At 42.6% G+C, this 25,992-nt stretch overlaps 1 protein-coding gene across 1 annotated transcript in view; it reads left to right on the top strand.

Annotated features, from left to right (window-relative positions):
• Window positions 1–10,146: 10,146 nt before the first annotated feature.
• LOC128121772 (dentin sialophosphoprotein-like) overlaps window positions 10,147–25,992 on the top strand; it is a 133,626-nt gene continuing 117,780 nt past the window's right edge. The window contains exons 1-3 of the mRNA XM_052756763.1: window positions 10,147–10,409; window positions 17,435–17,498; window positions 21,286–21,402. The gene's annotated coding sequence lies outside the window, so the exon portion shown is untranslated. The remainder of the gene's footprint in view (window positions 10,410–17,434; window positions 17,499–21,285; window positions 21,403–25,992) is intronic.

Here is a 25,992-nt window from a genome sequence, read left to right on the forward strand (position 1 = left end):
CAGGCAGTGGTGGCACACACCTTTAATCTCATTACTGGGAAGCACACACGCCTTTAATCCCAGGAAGTGACGGCAGGGCGGAGAAAGGTATATAAGGAGGAGGAGACAGGAACTAAAACAGTTCAGCGGAGACCCTTTTGGGTGAGGACTCAGAGGATTTCAGTCAGAGGATTCGTGGAGTTAGTGAGGTAATAGGTGGTAGATGTGGCTTGCTTTGCTTCTCTGATCTTTCAGCTTTCACCCCAATATCTGGTACCGGGTTTTTTAATGAAAAGACCATCTAAGATTCAAACAACAAAACCCAAAGAAGCAAACAAACAAACAGCCCTCCTCTCTCCTGTGTCATTTTTACCTCTCCCACACCTCTTCGTGTGTCCTGGTGGCTTTAGGGGCCCAGGTGTGTCATACAGTATATATACCCTTTTGTCCAGTCAGCTTTACTTGAAAATGTTCATTGCAATGAGCCACTGGGCCAGTTCAAGGCCTCTGGTTTCTGGTACACCATCACCACTGGACCCTCACCAGAACTCCCCTGGGAAATCCCATTGACCCTGAGTCATGGAGATCCTTCGAGTATTATTCCTCAGGACCAGTCCCTTCATGAGCTCCAGTAGGTCATAGATGGGGGAGATGTTAGGATGGGCCAACCAAGGGCCTGGCTGTGGGTCTGGGCGGTAGCTGAGCTGGTCAGTCCAGGCCACTGGGGCTGCCCCCCCTCACGGGAGGGGCAGAACCAGCTCTCCTATGCCCATGGCATCAGGGCCAGTTCTCCCATGCCCATGGTGAGGGGTGAGGCCAGCTCTCCCATGAGGGTCAGGGCCAGCTCTCTTCCTGCAGTGCCCAGTGAGGGGTAGGACCAGCTTTCCCAGGGCCAGTGAAGGGCAGGACTGGTTTAACATGGCCCTCTGATTTCATCATGCACGGTTCCTATGGACTCCTATAGTAGGAAGAGCCACAGACATCAACACAGACCCCAGCTGCAGTAGGACCATGGGCCCAGACATGGCCTCAGCAACAGCTTGGGCTGGACCACACTACAGCCCTGAGTGACAGCACAGGCCACTAAGATCAGGATGGCTCTGGGGGCAGCACAGCCCTGGGACATGAACAAGGTCACAGGTTGCAACCCAGACCCCTGGCTTCTGTGTGACCTTTGGGAGCAACACAGACCTGGAACTTCAACACAGACCCCAGCTGTGACTGGACCCCGGACCCGTACATGGTCCTCGGCAGCAGCTGGGCCTGGATGTCACCAGGGCCACAGGTAGTAACGCAGGTCATTCAGATCAGCACAGCCCCAGTGGCAGTGTGGCCCTTGGACACTAACATGGCCCCAGGTGGCAGCCCAGACCTTGGGCATCTGAATGGTCTTTGATGGTAACAGGAGCCTCTAACATCAACACAGACCCTGGCTTGCTGTGGAATAATCCTCTTGTACATTATAAAGATTTGTCACTTCAATTGGTTTAATAAAATGCTGATTAGCCAGTAGCCAGGCAGGAAGGTGGGGCGATGGAATTGAGGATGATGGGAAGGAGAAGGGCTGAGTTGGGGGAAACAAGCCAGCCGCCCAAGGATGGGATGCCAAAGCACTGGTTAGCCACGGGCCACTTGGCGATGCATAGATTAATAGAAATGGGTTAATCCAAATGTAAAAGCTAGCTAGTAATAAGCCTGAGCCATTAGCCAAATGTTTATAATTAATATAAAATATAAACTATGTATAGCTATATATTTTATAATATATAGTTTACAATATAATATTATTATATTAATATAATTAATATAGAAAACCAAAGGTCATATGTTGTGGCCTAGATCCCAGCCTTCTGTGTGGCCTTTGGTGGCAACATGGGCCATGGACTTCAACACAGAACCACCAGAAGCAGTAGGACCATGGACCCAGACATGTCCTTGGCAGCATCTGGGCCTGGGTGTCACCATGGCCCCAGGTGGCAGCACAGGTCACTCAGATCGGCACCAAGGCATCATGGCCCTCGGACACAAACATGGCCCCCAGGTGGTGACCCAGACCCGGGAATCCTTCCATGGCAGCAGGAGCCATGGACATCAAGACAGACCCTGGCTGCAGGAGGGTCACGCAGCCTCGGCTTTTGAGTGCTGAGATTTCAGGTGTTCAGTGTACACCACTCCTCCCGGCTCTTTTCTTTCTCTTTTCTTTTTCTTTTTTTTTTTTGAGAAATTTTATAGTGTTAGGTTTGTGTTTATGTCTGAAGCAGTCCCTTCATCCCTTTTTCTTTCTTTCTTTCCTTAACAGTTTCATGCATCCAAGCCTGGCCTTAAATTCCTCATCCTCCTGCCTCCATCTTCTGAGTTCTGGTATTACAGGTGTGCACCACCGTGTTCAACTTACATGTTGCCTGTGACTGAACCCAGGGCTTCATCCGTGCTAGGCAGGCACTCTACCTACTGAGCTACATACACAACCCAAGAGTGCTCTAAAAATAAGGATATATGACAAGTCCAGCTGGGTGTAGTGGTGGCACACGCCTTTAATCCCAGCACTTGGGAGGCAGAGGAAGGGGGATCTCTGTGAGTTCCAGGCCAGCCTGGTCAACAGAGTGAGTTCCAGGACAGCCAAGAGTTACATAGTGAGATCCTGTCTCAATAAAACAAACAATAAACAACAAACAAACAAACAAGCCAAGTCCAAAGGCTCTAAAATAGAAACAAATGTGGCTTGTTCAATGACACAGATAGATACAAGGCCAGTGAAGCTAGGAGGCTATTTGAGGTGAAGAAATTGTTACAGGAGGCTGAACTCAGAGTCAGCAGCTTAAAGCAACAACAGTCATTACTCTGTGTTATGACTTGAGGCTGCCTAAGGCAGGCTAGGAGGCTTTCGCTGAGGGTCTCCAGTGTGATGGACAATAGAAGCATCCAGGACCTGGTCATCTCAGAACTTCTGCATTCACACGTGAGGATTTGGGCAACCTAGAGAGACATTTGGGAGCTTTAACATTTTTGGTTCTCTGGTGAACATTCTCAAGTGCAGTCAGAGATCTTAATGCTTTTTTTTTCTTTTCTTTTCTTTCTCTTTGGTTTTTCAAGACAGAGTTTCTCTGTGTAGCCTTGGCTGTCCTGGAACTCGTTCTGTAAACCAGGCTGCCCTCAAACTCACAAAGACTCCCCTACCTCTCGAGTGCTGGGATTAAAGGCGTGTGCCACCACTACCTGGCTTTATTTATGCTTTATGTGGTAGGTGAAACTAGCAGAAGTTGTGGGCGTTTTCAAGTGTGACCTTGGACACCACTCAGCAGTTCTTTCCTAGAATTTTATTCATCAAGGGAGTTAGAAGGCAGTCTCACATCAAAGAGTGTTATTTTGAGGGAACCGTGTCTTAGCTAGGGTTTCTATTGCTGTGAAGAGACACCATGACCATGGCAACTCTTATAAAGGAAAACATTTAAACGGACTTGGCTTACAGTTTCAGTTTAGTCCATTATTGTCATGGTGAGAAACACGTCAGCATGCAGGCAGACACGGTGCTGGAGAAGGAGCTGAGAGTTCTACATCTTGATCTGCAGGCAGCAGCAGTGAAAGACTGAGCCACACTAGGCCTAGCTTAAGCATCTGAGACCTTAAAACCAGTCCCCACAGTGACACACTTCCTCCCAGGCCACACCTACTCCAACAAGGCCACATCTCCTAATAGTGCCACTCCCTACGGGCCAAGCATTCAAACACACGAGTCTTTGGAGGCCATTCCTATTCAAACCAAGACAAACCATATACTCAAATTTTTGGGAGAATGTTAGTGTTCAGATGTATTTCAAAGCCAGCATAGAGGCAGAGAACTGGTTTAGCGGGTGAAAGCACCCCTGAGGCAGGCCTGAAGACCCAACTCTGATTCGTGGAACCTACTTCAAAAACCTAGATGCTGTGCGGTCTCTGTAATCCCAGCCCTCCTACAGTGAAGTGGGAAGCAGTCAGGAGGATCTGCCAGAAGCTTGAGGGCCAGTTGGCCTGGAATACACAACACAGCAGCAGCGGCTGAAGAGAGACCATAACTCAACAAGGCCAAAGAGAACAAGTGTGTGTAAGCCAACACACACACACACACACACACACACACACACACACACACACACTAAATAATTAAAAAACTAACAGACCACCATAGTGCTGACAAGGGATTTGGAATTCATCCCACATGAAAGCCATCAGTGGACTTTTAACTAGAGAATAATGTATAGTGACATAGTAGCTCTTTTTAAAGTTTTAATGTCCATATATCAATTATATGCAGGATTGGACTTCAGTGTGACCTGTTCATACATGCATACATGTATGTTGATCATGCTCACACCCTGATCAAAACCCCCTTTATCCTGTCTTGTCGCACTCAAACCCACGGATCCTCTTCTCAGCTGGAGTTCCTTCTACTTTAATGTGATTTTGTGTGTGTGTGTGTGTGTGTGTGTGTGTGTGTGTGTGTGTAGTTAACTTGGATATAGTAGGTTCTATGATGAAATTAGGGTAGTCACTAATCTGATTACAGGGGAAGGCCAGTTCAGGCACCCCCTCCACTGTTGCTAGGAGTCTTAGCTGGGGTCATCCTTGTGGAACCCTGGGAATTTCCCTAGCACCAGATTTCTCCCTTGCCCATAATGACTCCCTCTATCAAGATATCTATTTCATTGCTCTCCCCCTCCATCCCTCTCCCAACCCCTGCCATCTTGATCCTTCATGTTTCCTGCCCCCATCCCTCCCTTTTACCCCCACTCCCAGTTTACCCAGGAGATCTTAACTATTTCCCCTTTCTTAGGGTCCTCCTTTTTACCTAGCTTCTTTGAGGTTGTGGATTGTATTCTGGTTATCCTTTACTTTTGTGTCTTTCTGGGTCTGGATTACCTCACTCAGGACGATTTTTTTCTAGTTCCATCCATTTGCCTACAAATTTCTTGATGTCATTGCTTTTACCACTGAGTAGTACTCCATTGTGTATATGTATCACATTTTCTTTATCTATTCTTTGGTTGAGGGGCATCTAGGTTGTTTCCAGGTCCTGGCTATTATAAATAATGCTACTATTAACATAATTGACCAAGTGTCCTTGTGGTATGATTGAGCATCTTTTTGGGTATATGCCCAAAAGTGGTATTTCTGGGTCTTGAGGTAAGTTGATTCCCACTTTTCTGATAAACCATACTGATTTCCAAAGTGGCTGTACAAGTTTGCATTCCCACCAACAGTGCAGGAGTGTTCCCCTTGCTCCATATCTTCTCCAACATAAGCTGTCATCAGCTTCTTTATTTTAGCCATTTTGACAGTGTAAGATGGTATCTCAGTGTCATTTTGATTTGCATTTCCCTAATGGCTAAGAATGTTGAGCAATTCCTTAAATGTCTTTTGGCCATTTGAGATTCTTCTGGTGAGAATTCTCTTTTTAGATCCATTACCATTTTTTAATTGGATTATTTGGTATTTTGATGTCTAGTTTCTTGAGTTCTTTATATATTTTGGAGATCGGCCCTCTGTCAGATGTGGATTTGGTAAAGATCTTTTCCCATTCTGTAGACTGCATGTTTTATCATGTTTTACCTTATTGACTGTGTCCTTTCCCTTACAGAAGCTTTCAGTTTCAGGTCCTATTTATTAATTGCTGCTCACAGTGTCTGTGCTACTGGTGTTATATTAAGGAAGTGGTCTCCTATGCCAATGTGTTCCAGGCTACTTCCCACTTTTTCTTCTATCAGGTTCAGTATAACTGGATTTATGCTGAGGTCTTTGATCCACTTGGACTTGAGTTCTGTGCATGGCGACAGATATGGATCCATTTGCAATCTTCTACATCTTGACATCCAGTTATTCCAGCACTGTTTGTTGAAGATGATTTCTTTTTTCCATTGTACGGTTTTGGCTTCTTTGTCAAAAATAAGGTGTTCATAGGTGTGTGGGTTAATGTCAGGGTCTTCACTTTGATTCCAGTGATAGACAAGTCTGTTTTTATGCCAATTCCAAGCTGTTTTTATTACTGTCATCTACAGTACAGCTTGAAGTCAGGGATGGTGATGCCTCTGGAAATTCCTTTATTATACAGGATTGTTTTGGCTATCCTGTTTTTTTTGTTTTTTTCCCTATGAAGTTGAGTATTGTTCTTTAAAGGTCTGTGAAGAAATGTGTTGGGATTTCAATGGGGATTGCATTGAATCTGTAGATTGCTTTTGGTAGGATTGCCACTTTTACTGTGTTGATCCTACCTATCCAAGAGCATGGGAGATCTTTCCATTTTCTGATATCTTCTTCAGTTTCTCTCTTCAAAGACCTCTTCTGATCTAACACACCAGACATGCAAATGGCCTCTTGATTCGCTGAATCAGCAGACATTGGGGCAAGGTTCCTAAATTCTAGCAACCTACCCCAGAGTCACTCAGCTGTAATTGTTCAACATGAGGCCTGAAGTGTGTTTTCTAACAGGTGTCCCTGACATCAACCCTTACATCTACTGTAGTTTGGGATCTACTGAGGATGGATACTCAAGTAGAGAGTGTCTACAGTGTGAAGAACAGAAAATGCCAATTTATGTTTATTTCTAAAGATACATGAACAGTTGTAACAGAGAGGCAGAGGAGGAGGCACAGGAGTGAGGGAAAGTAGAGATAGTCACGGACTTTGGTCCTTGGGCAGCTTTCCAAGGAGGTAGCCCAGAACTTCTTTGACTTGCCTGTTCTTCAGCCTGTCAATCACCAGCTGGGTTGGGGCTTGTCAACAAGAGGACAGGTGGAGAGATACCCGAGTCCCACTGGAGGGCTGGTCTAGCAGGATGGATGTATATAGAAGGGTCTGTGCCGTTCCTCCCTCTAACGTTGCCTGCATGTGGGCTGGCTACTCCAGTGGACCCCAAGCAGGCTCCAAGCATCGGAGAATGAGGCTGCTTGCTGCAGAGCGCAGAATAAAAGCTTGGCGTCTCCAGTTCCATTTTGTGTCTATGTCCTCTGCTCTGGGTAATTTTGTCCCCCAAACACTTCAGATTCCAGAAACAGGTCTGATGCATAAACATCTTGTACAAGCATCAAAACTAGTGATCAGACAACTTTGTATGGACAAAACCTACCTGTGCTGGAAAATTTATGTCAGCTTGACACAAGCTGCAGTCATCTCAGAGAAGGGAAGATCAGGGGGAAAGTGCCTCCATAGGGCTGTAGCCAGGCAAGCCTGTGGGGCATCTTCTTAATTAGTGATTGATGGGAGAGGATATAGCCTATCCTGGGCAGTGCCACACTCGGGCTGGTGCAAGAAAGCAGGCTGAGCAAGCCATGAGGAGCAAGCTAGTAAGCTGTGTTCCCCTATGGCCTCTGCATCAGTTCCTGTCCCGGGTTCCTGCACCGCTTGAGTTCTTCCCTTGCTTCCCTCTGTGATGGACTGTTGCCCGGAAGTGTAAGCAGAATGAACCCTTTCCTCCCCAAGTTGCTTTTGGTCATGGTGTTTCATCAGAGCAACAGTCACCCTGAGACACACTACCTGAGCGATCTTGCAATAATCGTTGATCAGGCCTTCTGTCGGTGCCTTAGAAGACAGGGCTGATGCCATGCTGAGATGCTTGAGATAGCTTCACTCACTGAATTTCCCACCCTGCTTTTTAATCAGTATCATTTCTATTTTACTCCCTTTTATTAAACATAGATTCTTTTCTCATACAGTAGAATCTGAATATTATTTTCCTTCCTTCTCCTCCTCCTCCCAGTTTCTCCCCACCTCCTCTTCCATCCAGATCCACTCCCTTTCTGCCTGTCATTAGAAAAGAAACGCTTCTAAGAGATAACAACCAAACATAACAAAGTAAAATACAGTAAGATAAAACAAAAAACAATCCAAAGCAACAGAAAAGTCATCATAGAGCCTTCATCCAGTAACTGATGGAGGCAGATACAGAGATCCACAGCCGGGCACCAGGTCCAGCTCCAGGAGTCCAATGGAAGAGAGGGAAGAGGGATTACATGGGCAAGGGGGGTCAAGATCATGATAGGGAAACCTACAGAGACAACCAAACCAAGCTAGTGGGAACTCATGAACTTTAGACCAACAGCTGTAGAGCCTCCATGAACTGGACTAGGCCCTCTGCATAAGCGAGACAGTTGTGTAGCTTGATCTGCTTAAGGGGACCCCTGGAAGTAGGATCAGGATCTATCCCTGGTGCATGAGCTGGCTTCTTGGAGCACAGTGCCTATGGTGAGACACCTTGCATAGCCGTGAGGCAGGGGGAAGGGCTTGGACCTGCCTCTACTGAATGTACCAGGCTTTGCTGACTCCCCATGGGAGGCTTTACCTTTTTGGAGGATGGAATAGGGGGGTGGTCGGTTGCAGAGGGGAGGAAGGCTGGGAGGGAGCTGGAGGAGAGAGAGGGAGGGATCGGTGTTGGTATGTAAAATGAATTTTAAAAAATCTCTTAATTAAGGGGGAAAAAAGCAACAGGAAAGTAAAAAAGCCCCAAGAGACAGCACAAGACTCAGAGTCCCATTCGTTCATACTTTCAGAAGTCCCATAAAAATACTAAACTGAAAACTCTAGTATGTATGCAGAGGACCTGGTGCCAGCTGGTGTAAGGCCCTGGGATTGCTCCTTCAGTCTGTGAATTCATGTGAGCTTTGCTCAGTGGCTTTACAGGGTCTTGCTCTCTGGGTTTCTTCTGTCCCCTCTGTCTCTCTGACTCCTGCTCCCCGCTTCCTTGGGGTTCCCTGAGGTCTGAGGGGGTTGATTGAGGGAGACATCTCATTTAGAGCTGTGTGTTCCAAGGTCTGTCTCTCCGTGTAACGTCTGGCTGTGGGTCTCTGTATTTGTTCTCATCTGCTGGAGGAGGAAGCCTCTCTGATGATGGGTGAATAAGGCACTGATCTAATCATCATTTCTATTTGGTTTTTGGGAAAGTTGCTGATCTGGTTTGTTGGCATCTTCTTATTCAATGGCCTTGGTCTCTGGTAACACCACCATAGCGCCAAAGCCTTCAATACCTGGGCCTGTGGGGAAATTAAAATTTTAAACTACTGCAAGCTGTGGTGATAATGTCAGCAGGGAAATCCCTGGTGACTTTGAAAAGAATGGGCAGAAACCAAAGGGCACTAAGTCCAGACCTGAATAGCTATTGAAGTAGTGGAGATATCTTGTAAATTGCTCATGGGAATAAGAGAAGATGATTAACAAGAGAAACAACACCATGACCATCATTTATGTTGTACTGTGTCACTTCTGTTCCCATTTGATGTTTCCTCCCAGCTCAAAAACATTTTTTTCCCAGGATATTTTTCCCGAGGAAGATCTATTTTGTTCATTTATTAACCCTAAGCAGTTAGTGTATCTAACATGGCAGGTGCTTCATAACTGTCAGACAACTGAAGGAATGAGTTTTCTAAGAAACCAAGAGGAGAGAGGACATAGAAGGAGCCACTAATATAGTGCACACCTGTTTCCACAGCTCTTTCACGCCTGAAAGTGAGGTAGACTTCAGTACCCATTGGTTTCCCAGCTGCTGTGGGTAAGAAGGGTGAGGGACGTTAGAATGTCAGCTGGATGAAAAGTAGCCGGGATATAATATCCCCTTGATACTATGATGTGCACAATCTCTTTTCCATTTAGTTCAGAACTGTGATTTAAATATCGACACATATTCATCTTGTGCTGACTGAACTCTTCGAAATAGCTTAAACATATCTGTTAGGTCTTTGTACTTGGATCCAAGTCTGGCACACGACGTCTAAAACAAGCCTTAAGGTGCAGGTAAAGCTCTACTTGGCTAAGCCCCAGGTGATTTTGTGAAACACTACCACGCACAGATTTCTCAAGAGGACTTGCTAGGTCCTTCATATGTGGACTGTGGTGATAAGACAGGCAGGAGGGAAAGCTTGAATTCGAGAAAGGGGCCCGCGTGGCCAGAAGCCGAAGTGGACTATATCAGTCCATGGAAAAAGCAGCTCTGGGGATGTAAGGGCTGAGCAAAAGGCTTGAGCGAAAGGCGTGAACCCGGCTGCGCCTGCGCGGATAGCCCGGGATAGCCTAGGGGGCGGGGCTAGGCTTCGGCTGGCGTCACGTGGTGTAAGGCCATCCGCCCCGCCCCGCCCCGCCCCTTTCCCGCCGGTAGGTTGGGAGCCGCCCCGAAGTGCGCGGGGCGGCCCGGGGCAGTGTGCCCTTCCTCGACCCGGACGGCCCAGGAGGGGCGCGGGCAGCCTGTGTTGCGGGGCTGAGGGCACGAGATGGCGGCGGAACACCCTCCCACCTCCTCAGGCACCTGGGCGTGTGACCGGGGAGGGGAGCCGTGGGGGTTGACCGGGGAGGCCCGGCCCGGGTAGGGAGGGTCCAGCCGGCCCTCAGCCCCAGTGGGCTGTGAGGGTCTTGGGACCGTGAGCTCCGTCCCGGCCGGGAGCGAGCCCCGGGCAGGATGCTGTCTCTAGCAGGTAGTCCAGGCTTCTGGCATGTCCCTACCGCGGGGTCCTCACCTCAGGAGCTTCTTGCCTGCCTTTGGCAGTTGACCCCGTTAGCATCTTTTCCGCCAGGGGTTGGCCACACTTCCATGAAACTTGATTCAGGTCTTAGCTTTCTCAGGGGAGCAGGGGGTGGAAGAATTTATTATTTTTTTCTTTCCCATTTTACAAATGTTTAACCTGGGGTTGGGGATTTAGCTCAGTGGTAGCAAGCGCAAGGCCCTGGGTTCGGTCCTTAGCTCCGGAAAAAGAAAACAAAAAACAAAACAAATGTTTGACGTTGGGGCCTCGGGTGCAAAAGGAAGGTCTCTCACCTGGGAGCCTCCTGCCTCAGTGTCCTCACCCCAGGAATTTGTTAGCGCCTCCCATCTGCTCAGGTTTGCTCAAGGAAGCAGGGTAGAGTCAGTAGCTGACTGCAGAGAGCTTTGAACTTGTTAGAAAGCAGCCAGAAAATTGCTCCCGCAGCAGCACCTGCTGCTGTCAAGAGGCTCCCTCTGAAGAGGGCCCCTCAGCCCTAGGGCTGCTTCCTGCTGCTGGTAGACTGTATTTCTCAAGTGTGCCAAGTTATTGTTCACGAAATAGCAATTCACTACAATTATCTTTCCTAACACAATGATTCCTTATGTATGTACCACAATTTACAGATTGTTTTCATCAGCATCACATGGGGGAAGAAGGAGATAGGGAATGTGGACATTTATGAATAGGGAACCTGGGGCTCAAAGAGGTTGTGACTTACCCAGATCACTTGTTGGTGATGTGTTAGAATCCTGAGTTAAGGTTGATAAGCACAGCGCTAACCTACCCTGCCTTGGTATTTTTTTTCTGTTAAACACGACTTTCTGCAGAATGCTTGCAGATTGACTTAAACACACTGAAATGACTTGAGAATGTCCACTGATATCTACCTTTAATAGAGTCATATTTATTTATTTATTTATTTATTTATTTATTTATTTATTTATTTATTTATTTATTTATTTTTGTTTTTCGAGACAAGGTTTCTCTGTGTAGCTTTGTGCCTTTCCTGGATCTCACTCTGTAGACCAGGCTGGCCTCGAACTCACAGAGATCTGCCTGCCTCTGCCTCCCGAGTGCTGGGATTAAAGGCGTGTGCCACCACCGCCCAGCTAGAGTCATTTTTAAATGTCACTTGGGAAATGACGTTGGTGGGAGAAAGTGGGGTATGGTAGCATTGAAGGTCAGAGTCTCAAGTGCACCTTGTCCTTCAGCTTCCCTCATTTGGATACCATCCACCTCATAAAATTGTTACCAGCAGAAAATGATTGTTTCTGTAAAGAACTGCATAGCAAGCCTTCAGCAAATGCTCCCTTCCTACTCTTTCCCCCATTCCCTTGAGCTGCATCTGTAAAATTCTCCTAGTTAGTCTGTTGGGCTGCTATAACAAAAGACCTTAAACTGAGAAGTGTATAGAGAACAGGGATCGATTTCTCACAGTTCCGGTTGGGGAAGTCCCAAGATGAAGGTGCTAGCTAATTCTGTGTTTGGTGATGACCTACTTTCTGATTTTAGATGACACCTTCTCTACCCCTACACGAGGACGGACAGGGATCTTCCTTCAACCTGTCTTATAAGGACATCAATCTGTACAGATTTGGCTAGAGCAATAGTTTTCAACCTGTGGGTCATGACCACTTTGGCAAACCTCTGTCTCCAAAAATATTTACATTACAATTCATAACAGTAGCAAAATTACAGTTATGAAGTAGCAATGAAAATGATTTTCATGGTTGGGAGTCACCACAAGATGAGGAACTCTATTAAAGGGTCTTGGCATTGGGCTAGAGAAACCACTAGGCTGGAGGAACCTTAACTGAGAAAATACCTGCATCAGAGTACCTATAGGCAAGTCTGTGGGGTATTTTCATGATTAATGGTTGATGAGAAAGGGCCCAGCCCACTGGGAGGTGGTGCCACTAGGTGGTATAAGAAAGCAGGTTGAGCAAGCAAGCCATGGGAAGGAAGCCAGTAAGCAGCAATCTTTAATGGCTTCTGCTTCAGCTCTTGTTTCCAGGTTCCTGCCAAGTTTCTTAGTCTAATCAGACATTTTTCTCTTTCCTATGAAACACTAGCTTGTAGATTCATGATCTTATCTCTTTTCTAGATTATTTTTTAATGTTCTATTTTGATTTTTAGTTTCCTTTTGGATGTCTTTGAGTTTTGATCTTTTTCTAGACCCTTGGGTTGTGTAGTTAGGTTATTTCTTTTTTCTTAATTAGGCATTCATTGTTTTAAAATTTCCTTTTATAACTGCTTTTACCATGCTTATATGAGTTTATCACTTTAGAGGCAGTGGGACCTGGGAGGATGGAACCGATAAGTGAGGCAGACTACGGTCTTATGCAGTAGCCAACTTTATTCAGAGCATCAGACGATTTATACTCTGTGGGTTAAAAGAAGTCACATGATTAAAGTATACAATCACAGGGGCAAGCCACACATGGTGGGCGAGACACATATGGCAAAAACATATTTTTCCACAGAGGCATATAAATAAATAACAATAGCCAGTCATAATGAATATCCTGAAGTAAATTCACTCCTATCTGCTACATCTGGGAGGGGCATGAAAAATCATTCCAGGAATGATTCTATGTTTTTGAAGAAACTGAGATCACAAGACTTGTGTCTTGTCTTCTTGGAGTTTTCTCACAAGCACTTAGAATTCTCCTCACATAAATCCATTCATGGACTTTGTTCTGACACATGCTTTGCTATTTATATTTCCATTTTAGTTTATCCCAAGGTGTTTTATTATCTCTCCTTTGATTTCTTCTTTAAACTATAGGTTATTGGGGAATGTGTGACTCAGTTTCCACATATTTGTGAATTTTTAAATTTTCTTCTCATCAGTGATTTCTATAACAGTGTTATACCATCTGTGGTCTGAAAATTAATAACCACTTAAAACCTTGACTTTATTAACATTTGTTTTGTAGCTTATATAATCTATCCTAGAAAATACTCGATTTGTGATTAAAAATAGTATATACTCTGCTGTTGAGTGTAATATTCTAAATATGTTGGCTTAGTTCATTTGATCTGTAGTATTGTTCATGTTAACCTTTTCTTTAATGATTGTATGTCCAGATCTATCCTTTCTTTAAAGTTGGGTATTGAAATCCCTAGTATTAGATTACTGTAATTTTGTCTTCAATTCTGTTAATATTTGCCTATCTTTTTAGTTACTCTAAGTTTGGGATATATTTATAATTGTTATATTTTCTTGAGAATTGACTTTTTATCATCATATGATGACTTTTTTGTGGCATTTTTTGACTTAAAATCCTTTTGTCTGGTAAAATACCTCTGCTTTCTTTGGGATCTCATTTACATGGAATATCTTTTTTTTTTTTTTTTAAGATTTATTTATTTATTTAGTATACAGCATGTATGCCTGCAGGCCAGAAGAGGGCACCAGATCTCGTTACAGATGGTTGGGAGCCACCATGTGGTTGCTAGGAATCGAACTCAGGACCTCTGGAAGAACAGTCAGTGCTCTTAACCTCTGAGCCATCTCTCCAGCCCGGAATATCTTTTTTAATCCTCTCACTTTCAGCTTATTTTCTTCCTGAAGGCTGAAGCTGCTTATTGGCAATATGTTGTTTGTGATCATTTAAAAAAATTATTTAGCTATTTTTATCTTTTGATTGGAGAATGTAATCCATTTATAGTTAATGATAGATTGAAAGCCTTTACTACAATGATTATGTTCTGATTTGTAGTTCTTTCACTTTCAGTTTCTATTTTGATATTTTCCTTTGTGATTTTATTTGAAAAATGATAATTTTTGATTTTTTGGTCTTTATTTATTGTGTATCTATTCTGGATTTTTCTTTGTGGTTATCATAGGCATACATAAAACATCCTGTAGTTATAGTCTGTTCTAAGATGCTAAAAATTTAACTTCAGTTGGTTTACACATATAGTCACAGCACTCAAGAAGCTGAGGCAAGAGAATTACATATTAGAGGCTAGCCTTAGTAAAATAGCAAGACCTCTCCAAAAACAAAAACATGCCTTTAATCCTAGAAGTTGGGATGCAGAGGCAGTTGGATCTCTGTGATTTCTCGGCCAGTTTGGTCTATGTAGCAAGTTCCAAGACAGCCAGGAATACATAGAGAGACTCTGTCTCAAACCCCTCCTCGCAAAAAAGAAAAACAAACAACAACAACAACAACAACAAAAGAAAACAAAAACACCTACCAGGCAAAAAATAAACACAAAAATAAAATTGCATTAACATTTTATGTTAATGATGTCACAGATTACATCTTTCTTATATTGTGTATCTTAATAAATTGTTGGAATTAGTAGGGGTTTTTTGGTTTGTTTTTGTTTTGTTTGTTTGTTTAGTTTCTTGAGACAACATTTCCTCTATCATCAAGACTGGTACTCCTGACCTCAAGTGATCCTCTTTTCTCAGTCTCCTGAGAATATGAAATTACATGTGCCATTCACTCAGCTTCATTTATTTTTAATGTTTGTATTTTACCTTTCTTGTTAGAGTTAAAGTTATTTTCTACCATCACTGTGGTGGTTTATTTTTCATGTGGTTAGCTCCCTTTCATTTCTTATAGGCTACTCTGGTGGTGATGAACTCCCACAGCCTTGTTGTTTAGGAGGGTTACAATTTTAAATAGGGCTCACCGAGAAAGTCACATTTGGCAAAGACAGAGAGAGGCCCAAGTATAAACCCCTGAGACTCAAGTCTTAAAAAGCATAAAGAGGCCAGTGTGGCTGGAATGGAATGAATACTGGCAAGGAGTGGTGAAGGACAGGAGAAAACTTGGGGTGAGATAGCTGACTATGAAGACTGTCTTTCACTTGAGCGAGGTGGGGTGGAGCTGGAGGTCTGTGAGCCTGGGCAATGTACGTAAAGAATACAGCACTTTACCCATGCCTAAATCATGTACCACGCCATTCACCTACTTAAAACTCGTCTATAACGTGTTCACAGAGCTGGGTGTCTACACCACAGTGGATTTGGGGACATTGTTACCACCCTGAGAGGTAGCCTGTTCTCTTTCGTGGTTACTTCCATTTTCTCCCCATTCCTCTACCTTTTGACTCCATGGATTTGATTATTCTGGACAATTCATATAAATGAAATCATACAATATGTGATTTTTTATAACTTTTTTCACACAATGTTTTAATCTTTAGCTGATGGTTATGCATGCCATTTTGATTATTGGTTAATGATGCTATTATGAGCATTTATGGTTAAGTTTGTGTGTGTGTGTGTGTGTGTGTGTGTGTGTGTGTGTGTGTGTGTGTGTATGTATGTTTGCACTCGAGGTGCTGCTTTAAAACTGTATTTTCTTTTTTTTTTTCTTTTTTAAGACAGGGTTTCTCTGTATAGCCCTGACAGACCCGGAACTCATTTTGTAGATCAGGCTGGCCTCAAATTCAGAGATTCACCTGCCTCTGCCTCCCAAGTGCTAGGATCAAAGGCGTGCACCACCACACCCGGTTAAAACTATATTTCTTATAGTGCAGGTAACTGAGTCCAGAGTCTCAAGTATACTAGGCAAGTACTCTATCATCCGGCCACATCCCAGCCTGGAAGTGTATTTTAAAAGGAGCATATTCACCTTGACTGAGGCTAAATGAGGAGGTTTTTAGAATTAGAATGTTTGGTTTCATCTGCTACTTTCTTTTATTCAGTGGTTCTTGTTACAGAGTTTAGTTTCTTTGCTTTGTGTTTCTTTTGAGTGAAAATTTGACTACATTAAGTAGGTTTCTTGAAAGGTAAGGTCTGTTCTGTGTGGACACTAACATAAAAGGTGATTAAAATATTCTGATAAAATTTCTGTTTATTGAACTTCTTTTCTTTTTCTTCTTTTTCCGAGACAGGGCTTCTCTGTGTAGTTTTGGTGCCTGTCCTGGATCTCACTCTGTAGACCAGACTGGCCTCAAACTCACAGAGTTCCACCTGCCTCTGCCTCCTGAGTGCTGGGATTAAAGGCGTGTGCCACCACCACCTGGCTGAAGTTCTTTTCTTAAAGATTTGTTTTTATTTTATGTTAATGAATTTGCCTGCATGTCTGTATATATACCATATGTGTCTGGTGTCCATAGAAGTCAGAAGAGGGAGTCAGAATCCCTGTATCTGAAATTATGAATGGTTGTAAGCCACCATGTGGGTGCTGGGACCTGCACCTAGGTCCTCTGTAAGAGCAACAAGTTCCTATAACCTTTGAACCATCTGTCCCACCTCCATTTTATGGAAATTCTTAAGGAGGGGTTACACATTATTTTCTGTGTTAAGTGGGGCTTATTAGCGAGCCATGTTAATAACATTATTGAAAATGAAATGGAACAGGGAAGGCAGGAGTGGATTTCTCACAATAGGGATAAATGTTCATGGAAGCTTTCTTTTAGTTAAACATTATGAATCCGGTCAAGATAGGAAATTCGGGGCTAGATAGATGGCTCAGCAGTTAAGAACACTTGTTGCTCTTGCACAGGACCCAGGTCTGATTTCTAGTACCCACAAGGTGGCTAGTAATCCTCTGTAATTCCAGTTCCAGGGGAGTCTGATGCCCTTTTCTGCCTTTACAAGCACATATACTTTGTGCATATGAATTACATTACATGCAGGCAAACACACATATACATTACATAAAAATAAACCTTCAACCAAGCATATAAAATACATGTGTGTGTTTTGTGTAAAGAGTTATACTAAAAAGAAGCTTGACCTCTGGATTGTGATATACTATGGTAGTCCTGTAATTGGCGTTGATTCCTTCCCATTTAGTTTTTATATTTTGGAGTATTGAGGTACTATTCAGTGTGGAGTATTTAAAGCCTGCTGTATCCTATGCATCCTAACAGACAATAAAATGTGGTTTTATTCATTTTTTTGTATTTAATGTAATGAGGAACACAGAGGGTGAGATTTTATCTTTTAATGATTACATATGATTTTGTGATAACACTATGACTAAGGATATATATTTTAATTGCAGGAATTATAGCCCATGGGATTATATGGCAAATGATCTTGCCAAGGAAAGAGACTTACAAATGACGGTAAGTACAGCCATTTTTAACACATTTATTTGTTTGTCAGTGTCACATGTGCCATAGTGTGTGCATGGGGAGATGATCGAACAGGTTTCAGGAGCTGATTCTCTCCTTCCACTATCTGGGTCCCAGGGGTTAAACTTGGGTTTTTTGGCTTGGCATCAAGTGCCTTTACCCACTGAGCTGTGTCCCTGACCACTGGATCAAGCTGCTTTAAAAACTGACTTTAGGTTTTCCGTGTTTGCTGTTTGCTTCTCTTTTTTCTACTTCCTGCCATCTATTCTTCATCTGTAAACTTCAATCTTAGTCACTGTTTCAGGCACGGCTGCTGCCTCCGTCTGACACTTGTGGAATGTGGGATAGGAAAACAGATGAGGACCAGCCTCTCTTGTTACAAGTAAATCCAAGCTAAGTTCCTGGGCTGCCTTATCCTGGATGGGTGCTGAGGTAGGGGGATCTAAGCATGGAAGCAAGCAAACGTGCTGTCCTTCCTGACACTTTGACAACTCAGTGTCTCCAGGCACTTCTATATACCTGAAATTACTCAAATGGAGGGCTTAGGAAGAGGGAATGTAGTCTTGCCCAAGTCCCTCCTTGGAAGATTTGAATATGGGAGCAAGTCTCAGAAGTATGTAGACTGTGGTGAACATTCTGAGTAATTGATTTCTTAGAGTATATCGGGCAAGATTTGAATATAACTTAATGCTGATGTTTATTGCTTTTATTTGAAATGTTAAGTATTTGAAAAAGCCTATGTAAAATCTCTATGTAGCACTAGGTGGCACACTATGACTTGGAGGCAAAAATTTGTTGAGATCTGTAAGAAAAGAACCTGAGTAAGAATGCTGTTGAAATACACATCTATAAAGTGATTATGTATCTCTACTCATTGATTGTATTTCAAACCCTGGTGCTTATACTAAACTGATTAAAAGCATTATGATACTGACATGTTTATAAGAATTAAGTTGTTAAAAATGATCAGATTTGGGGTTTTTACTGAAAGGAGCACATTCAGCATGTTACAGAAAGCATCCGTCATATAAAATGAAAGCTGTTTCAGGCATATACAAGATTAATAGTAATATTTTTGCATGTTAAATATTAGAATAAAGAATAAAAACAGTCCTCGAGCTGGTGGCTTTTTCTCTATGTCTTTCTGCATTAAGTACAAAAGAACTAAGTTGGTAATAGTGATGTTCCTAGGAGAAAGGAGCATTCAATCCAAAGGTTCAGGTTTAGTATTACTGCAGTCTTGGGACTGTGAGGCCATCTGTTTTGGTTCTTGGAAGCTCGTTACTTTATGAGGACTCGGGTTAGACAGGACATAAGAGTAGTGAGTTTTATGCCATGATGTCTATACCTGTAAGATTTTCTACAGGGGAACAAGGAAATTATTTGAAAGAGCTAACAGTATGACATACATTTAAACTTGTTCATTTGACCTGGAGTCCTAGTGGTGCTTTTCTTTAAAACTATGTTTGGGTAATCTAAGTGATAGCGGTAAGTTCAGACAAGTGGAGGAGGTGTTTTACATCATTGGGAAGCATGAGAGTAAACAGAGAAGCGGTTTGGGAGTTTTGCAAATCTGGAGAGCATAGTATAACAACATAACTCCCTGTGAAAGCTTTAGCTAGTTAGGTAGATGCTTCTGGGAATTTCAGGGCAAGGCCAGAAGAGTGAAGAGATGCAAACACAGACATTAAGTAGAAGGCTAAAAGTTCTGGAGAGAAGATATGAATTAGTCTCTGATCAGAGTATTCTAATAGGTGGGATCATTTTTTTCTAGTAGTTTAGATTTTTTAGTAGTAGTTAGTTCCTTCATTTGTGTACTGAAATTTTATTTTTGTCACTCATAGATTTAGCAGGCATGTTTGTCCTCTTTCCCCCATATATCAAATTTTCTATCAGATCCTTCCCATGAGCATAAAAATATGATCTGTCTTTTAAAAAATCTCATTTTTTGTTTTTAAGGTAAAACTCCAAGAGGTTTTTATTTATTTTTTTATTTTAGCTTTATGTCTTTTCTCTATTTTCAGTCTTATGTCTCGTCTCTCACTTGCCATTCTCTTTTGAACTTTTTTCGGTTGGGATTTTGATTGTTATTCCACCACTAGACTTGTTGATATGTAAGATGTGGGGCTGGCATAGGTGCAGATTGGTGGTTCTGCTGCGTGGTGTAGCTGTGTAGACGAATTTCTAAGCAGTCTTATTAAATAAGAAACACAGAGCCAAATACAGGGGTGAAAGCCGTAGAGATCAGGGAAATAACGAGAGCCACCAGCTAACCTTAGCTAACCGTGCTGCTGTAGCTTCCCAAGAGAGAGCTACTTCCTGTCTAACCTGTGCCTTTATTGCCTTGCTGTTCTGTCCTCTCATTGGTTCTTAGCCCAGCTACCTCACTTCCTTCTCACTTCCTTGTCACTGCCTGTCAGTACAGACCTCCAGGTCTCTGTGGTTGGTACTGGGATTAAAGGCATGTGTCACCATGCTTGGCTGTTCCCTATTATGTCCTTGAACACACGGAGACCCTGCCTGCCACGTGATCAGAATAAGGGTGTGTGGTACTACTGCCTGACTTTTGTTTATGGCTGGTTATGTCCTCTGATCTCCAGGCAAACTTTATTTATTAACATACAAATAAAATATCACCACATAGCTGTTCAAACTTTAGACCATATTTGTTTTAGAAGTAATTTAAAATTTTTATTTTAGATTTTTTAAACCTTAAGACATACTTGTGCCACATTCTAAACCTCAGGTTGGTTTGTGTGTTCATGATGTGGAGGCCAGAGTTGACAGTTGATGTCTCCCTCTCTCTCTACATTGTTATGGCGCATGTGTGGGAATGTGTGTGTGTGTGTGTGTGTGTGTGTGTGTGTGTGTGTGTGTGTGTGTGTGTGTGTAGAGACCAGAAGTCAGCACTGGGTGCCATGCTCTTGCTTTCCACCTTATATTTGAGATAGTGTTTCTCACTGAACCTGGAGCTCACCTATTGGCCAGGGGCCCTTGGGAACTTCCTGTTTCTGCTTCCAGTGCTGGGTTTTAGCTTTTCTACCTGGGTTCTGGTGGTTAGAACTGATATCCTCATGTTTATAGATTTAACTAGCATGTTTATTCCCTTTATCTCACATAACCAAAAATTTCTCCCTACAGGATTCTTCCCACAAGCTTAAAAATATGATACGATCTGTCTTAAAAACTGTAGCTACTTTTACTTGGTGTCAGTAAGCACTTTATACATTAAGCCACCACCCAAGCCTTTCCCCTTTTATATTTAAATCATTATGTATTCATTTGTGTGTGTGCGTACACGTGTACATGCAAGTGCTTATGTGTGGAGGTCAGAGGACAAGTTATGGGAGTCAGTTCTGTTCTTTCACTATGTGGGTAATGGGGATTGTACTCAGGTCTTCAGACTTGTTGGCCAGAGCCTTTCCAATTGAGCCATCTGCCTGTCTCTACCTTATCTTTTGAGGCAGAGTCTCTCACTGAACCTAGAACTTCCTATTTTGACTAAACCGTCTGGCAGTCTCTGCCCTTCCTGTACTGGGATTACAGTTGTGTTCCACATCACTCAGTTTTTACGTGGATCTTGGAGATCTGAACTCTTTTTTTTTCATGCTTATTCAACAAGTACTTTATCCAAGGAGCCATCTCCCAAGCCACTCAAATTAGTTTTTAAGTATTTGCTGTCTGAATAAATATGAAGAATAATGACTTTATTAAATATATGCAAAATGGTGATTGATACCTAATAGTGTCATAAATATTACTGTTTCAATATATCTAGGCTTCCTTCCAGCGCTCCAATAGTCATGACAAAGTGAGGAGAATTGTTGCTGAGGAGGGTCGTAATCACGAAACCGGACCGCTTGGAGTGTTCCACTAGAAGGCAAAGATGATGATGGTATGTATTTTAGAAGTTGGCTTTCCCCTTTGTAAATTGGGAGGACAGGTGGGTGTGCTGGAAGACTGGAGGCAGGAGGATTACCTTGAGTTTAGGAGCTCAAGGATAGCCTTGGCACTATAACAAGGTCTTGTCTAAAAAAGAAACAAAACAAAATGTATAAGGATATATTTAGTTCTGGAGACTAAGCAGATTTAAAGTGGATGTACGAAATTAGATCTCCTCAGCAAATTGGCATAGTAAATAAAATTGATTTTGTAAAAAATATTTTTAAACTGTTATTATTCATTTGATTTTTTAAAAAATAATGAAATTATTAAGCTATTATTCTGGTAGTTGAAATGCTGATTTTCTAACTTCATAATTTCTTCCACGTTTGTCAATTAGCCTTCTAATATAAAGAATAGCTCTTCCTTCTTCCTTTTATTTTAAAACATATGTGTATTTATAAATTTAAATTTGTGTAGATTCTTGACTTAGTATTAAAGGGGGTATAATATATGACTCTTTTTTGATGTTCAGATTGTCGTAGATTTGATGAATGGGAGATTCTTGGTGGTCTGTTTCCTTTGCTCTTTCTTTGAGAACAATCTTATATGATAGGACGTTTCAAGCTAACTAAGAGTGCACCTAGGCTGTGGGTAATATCTTAGTAGTAGAATGCTTATGTTTAAAGTCTTGGTTAAAAAAAAATTCCAGGGCTGAAGATTCCTCTCCAAGAAAGCCACTGAATAAAGCAGTCTCTAGGACTTAAGAATGTAGGTTTAAAAATCAAACAAAACAAAAAACTTCATCAGTAGTTCACATTCATTGATGATGAATAAATTGTTCTGTCCTGTGGTTTCTGCATGGAAATTAGGTACTAGAGATGCCAGAATGCATTGTGTTGTAAATTATAGATCCCCTGTAGTTTAGTTGTATGTTATCTCTTTTCATTTTATGTGTCTATTTCCTTTCTCATGCTTTGAAGGAAAACCTGAATGTCAAACTGGTGGAAAATCTAAGAGGACAATTCAAGGCACTCATAAAACCACTAAACAGGTACAGCATACACTCCCTTTTTTTAATTATTAAGAAATTGTCTATTCATTTTACATACCAACCACAGATCTCTCTTTAACTATCACCAGAGGCATCTAGCTGTACAGGGCTTGCCTAGCGACTGAGCACACTTTCCCCCACCCTGCAGAAAAACTGAGCACACTTTCTCCCACCCTGCAGATCGCTTGGACAGATAGGAGCCACAGGAAAAAAGAAGGCAGTTTTATTTTCCCCTCTGCCCTCCAGCCTTCCCCTCCAACCCCCCCCCCCCCCATTCCCACCTCCTCCAAGGCAAGGTCTCTCATGGGGAGTCAGCAGAGCCTGGTACATTCAACATATACATCTTTTTACTAATTTGTTTTAATTCATTTCCTGAGCATATTATTGGTTATATATATGGTGGATACTGAATTCACTATTTACCTAGTCCTAAGTACTTTATAAATAGATACTTTTTTGTTGTTCTCATAGGAACCCTTTGCTGTAGGCCTTATTTTCTTCACTTAAAAAAGTGAAGTTATGGGCTGGAGAGATGACCCATTGGCTGTGTAAGCATGAGTACCTATATTCAAATCCTCATCATCCACATTTAAAAAAAAAAGTCAGATATGGCAGTGTGTGCCTGTAACGCTGCTTTTGAGAGGCAGATACAGATGGATCCTAGGAGCTTACGGGGTGGCTAGCTAGCCTGCCTACCCAAAACAGCAATCTTTCAGTTTACTGAGATGCCTTGTCTTAGTAGGAATAAGGTGGATAATAGTAGATGAAGACACCTGTGCTCCTCCTGTGGCCTCCCCCTGTGTGTACATAGGTGTGAACACCTGAACACATGTGTGTACCCTCCAACAGTATCACAAGAAAGTGAAGTTACTGTATGAAGAGAAACAGATGCTCAGAGAGCTGTATAATAACCCAGTGAGTGACAGCCAGCTGGCATTTCAGCCCATACTGTCAGCTTTCAGTTTATAACCTTAACTTTTCTGCTACCTGGTCCATATTGGGAATTTGTGATATTCTTTCTGTAAGTAATGATACTGTTAGTTTGTAGAAGTCACAATTTAGTGACTTTAAAAGTTTCCAAATAGAGTCACTAAAGCTATAGAGAATCCAGTGCTGCAAGCCGCAGAAATACACAAAGTAGGATTTCAGCTGATTATGACAAAGCTAATTCCTGGAAGTAGCCAAGGGCCTTCCAGGGGTCAAGCTGAGGCTCACGGAACCTTGGTGATATTTGGCTTTTGATTATCAGCCATTTCCTGCTACAAGTTTCTTGTATGCTATTGTAGCTTTTCCATCATTTATTGGGCACCATTTCCCCTCTACTAAAGGAATTTTTGTTAACCTTGTGTGCTGACAGCTATGCACAGCCAGAACCCCAGTTCAAGCCTCCCTGTAATTATCGTCATTGGCAGCATCTGGCCAGGTCCATCCCCGGAAGGAGGAAAGTACCTTATCAGAGATACCTCTGTACTCTCTAAGGACAGACTTAAGTGTCCAGACTACCTGTTTGAGAAGGCCTGGCCGATGTGCCAATTAAGCTTAACTTCCTCCTTTCCCAAATCTTACCTCTAGTTCCAGATCTCCCTTTAACTATCACCAGAGGCATCTAGCTGTGCATGGGTTGCCTAGCAACTGAGCACACTTTCCCCTACCCTGCAGAAAAAAACAGCCCATAGCTTGGACAGATAGGAGCCACAGGAAAAAAGAAGGCAGTTTTATTTTCTCCCATTGACCTAGCAACTTACAGATTCTTAACATTTTCTACCAATCACATTGAGGACTATAGTGGAGCATATAAGATCCCTCTTCTTAGATATTACCCAAATTTAGCCTTTAGTTTATTCATTTCCCTATTAGTCACTTCCCTTTTGGGTTGCAAATGATAATTAACAATTACTGCCCCTCTGTGTGATTCTTATCACCCCTCCATTTGACCCTGGAAGCCTGATGGTCACTGCCTGAGGAAAATTCTTACCAGCCTTTATGACCCTGTAGAATTCAAGCCTGGTGACCTTGCTTGACCAGGCGCTTGCTATTGCTTGGGTTTATAACTGGATACCTGGGAAACTTAGGAGGAACGAGGAGAACGGAGAGGGATAAGGAGAATACCTGTGGACAAGATGGAAGATGAGGAAGAGCCAGATGGGGAAGTACTAGCTGGGTAAGAACAAGATGAAAAGGACCTAGATGAGGCAGAATTAAGATGAGAGAATTAAGATAGACTTAGAGGAAACAGTAGATAAAGGTAGAGAGAAATCAGGCAAGAAAGGAGTTAGGCACGAGAACAGAACTGAAGCTGTGTATATAGGATGTTATGCCAGAGGAATTAAAGCAAGTGGACTATAGAGCTCAGTGTGCTGAGATTCTATTTCCTGAGAATAGTCCTCGCCAGTAGTAGTTCTCTCTCCTGAGCCCCTGGGATGCATAATATTAAGGCTGGTCACTCTAAAATTATACAAGAATCCAGAACTACCTCTTATTTTAAAATTGTTCAGGATAATTATAGTTAGCTTTTCATAGTTTTTTCTTTTTATACTTGTTATTTTAACTTGATATTAGTAGATATATTATGTTTGCATAAACGGAAAACTTGATGTGAAGAAAACAGAGTTTAAATCAGGCTATCATTGTGAGTTCACAAAGAGTGCACCTTACAGAAGCATCAGTGACAAACTTTCTTTTCAGATAACAAGATAACTATCTCCAGATAGAAAGAGAACAGAACTTCCTCTTTAGAAGTGAGTGGATTGGGCACACAGACTGAGTGGTCAAAGCATCTAGAGGATGAGTTCCAATGGATAAAGAGCCTGGATGTCATTTGTGGTGGGAAACATGTTCAGGGTCTGATTTGAAAACTGAGGTGTTGTTTCAATCTTAGGTGGTCTTTCAGTAAAATACCCAGAGCCAGATATCAGGGTGAAAGCTGAAAGATCAGAGAAGCAGACCAACTCTACGAAATCCTCAGTCTAAAGAGAGGGAGTTCCTGTTTCCTCACGCTTTATATATACCTTTCTCTGCCCTGCCATATTACTTCCTGGGATTAAAGGCGTGTGCGCTTCCCAAGCAAAGGCATGAGATCTCAAGTGCTGGCATTAAAGGTGTGTGCTACCACTGCCTGACCTCTGTGTCTAATCTAATGGCTGGCTCTGTCCTCTGATCCTCAGGCAAATTTATTAGGGTACACACTATATCACCACACTTAGGCCTGTGTGGTGGAATACTGTGGCATACTAGAATGAAAAAGACATACAGAGGTTGACAGGACACACCCTGCTGGGGTGGTGGCTGAGGGCAGCGATGTCTGGAGGCTGTCTGCAGTGGGGACTGCTTTCAGGAGTAACCCTCTGATTGAAGACTCAGTCTGTCATACTCCCTGAGGGAAAGCTGTAGGCTTCAGTAGAAAACCTCGGGAAGGAGAACTATAATGGGCCAGATTGATGGCATCTAAAGGTGAGCTAGTAAGAAAGTGAAAGACACAAAACTCAAAATAAGTTTGCCAAATAAAATATCAAAGCACATGAAGAAAATGCCATGAAATACCATCAATAC

This window comes from Peromyscus californicus, unplaced genomic scaffold (genome assembly GCF_007827085.1).
Source record: "Peromyscus californicus insignis strain IS unplaced genomic scaffold, ASM782708v3 Scaffold_11__1_contigs__length_118956290, whole genome shotgun sequence".
NCBI lineage: Eukaryota > Metazoa > Chordata > Mammalia > Rodentia > Cricetidae > Peromyscus > Peromyscus californicus.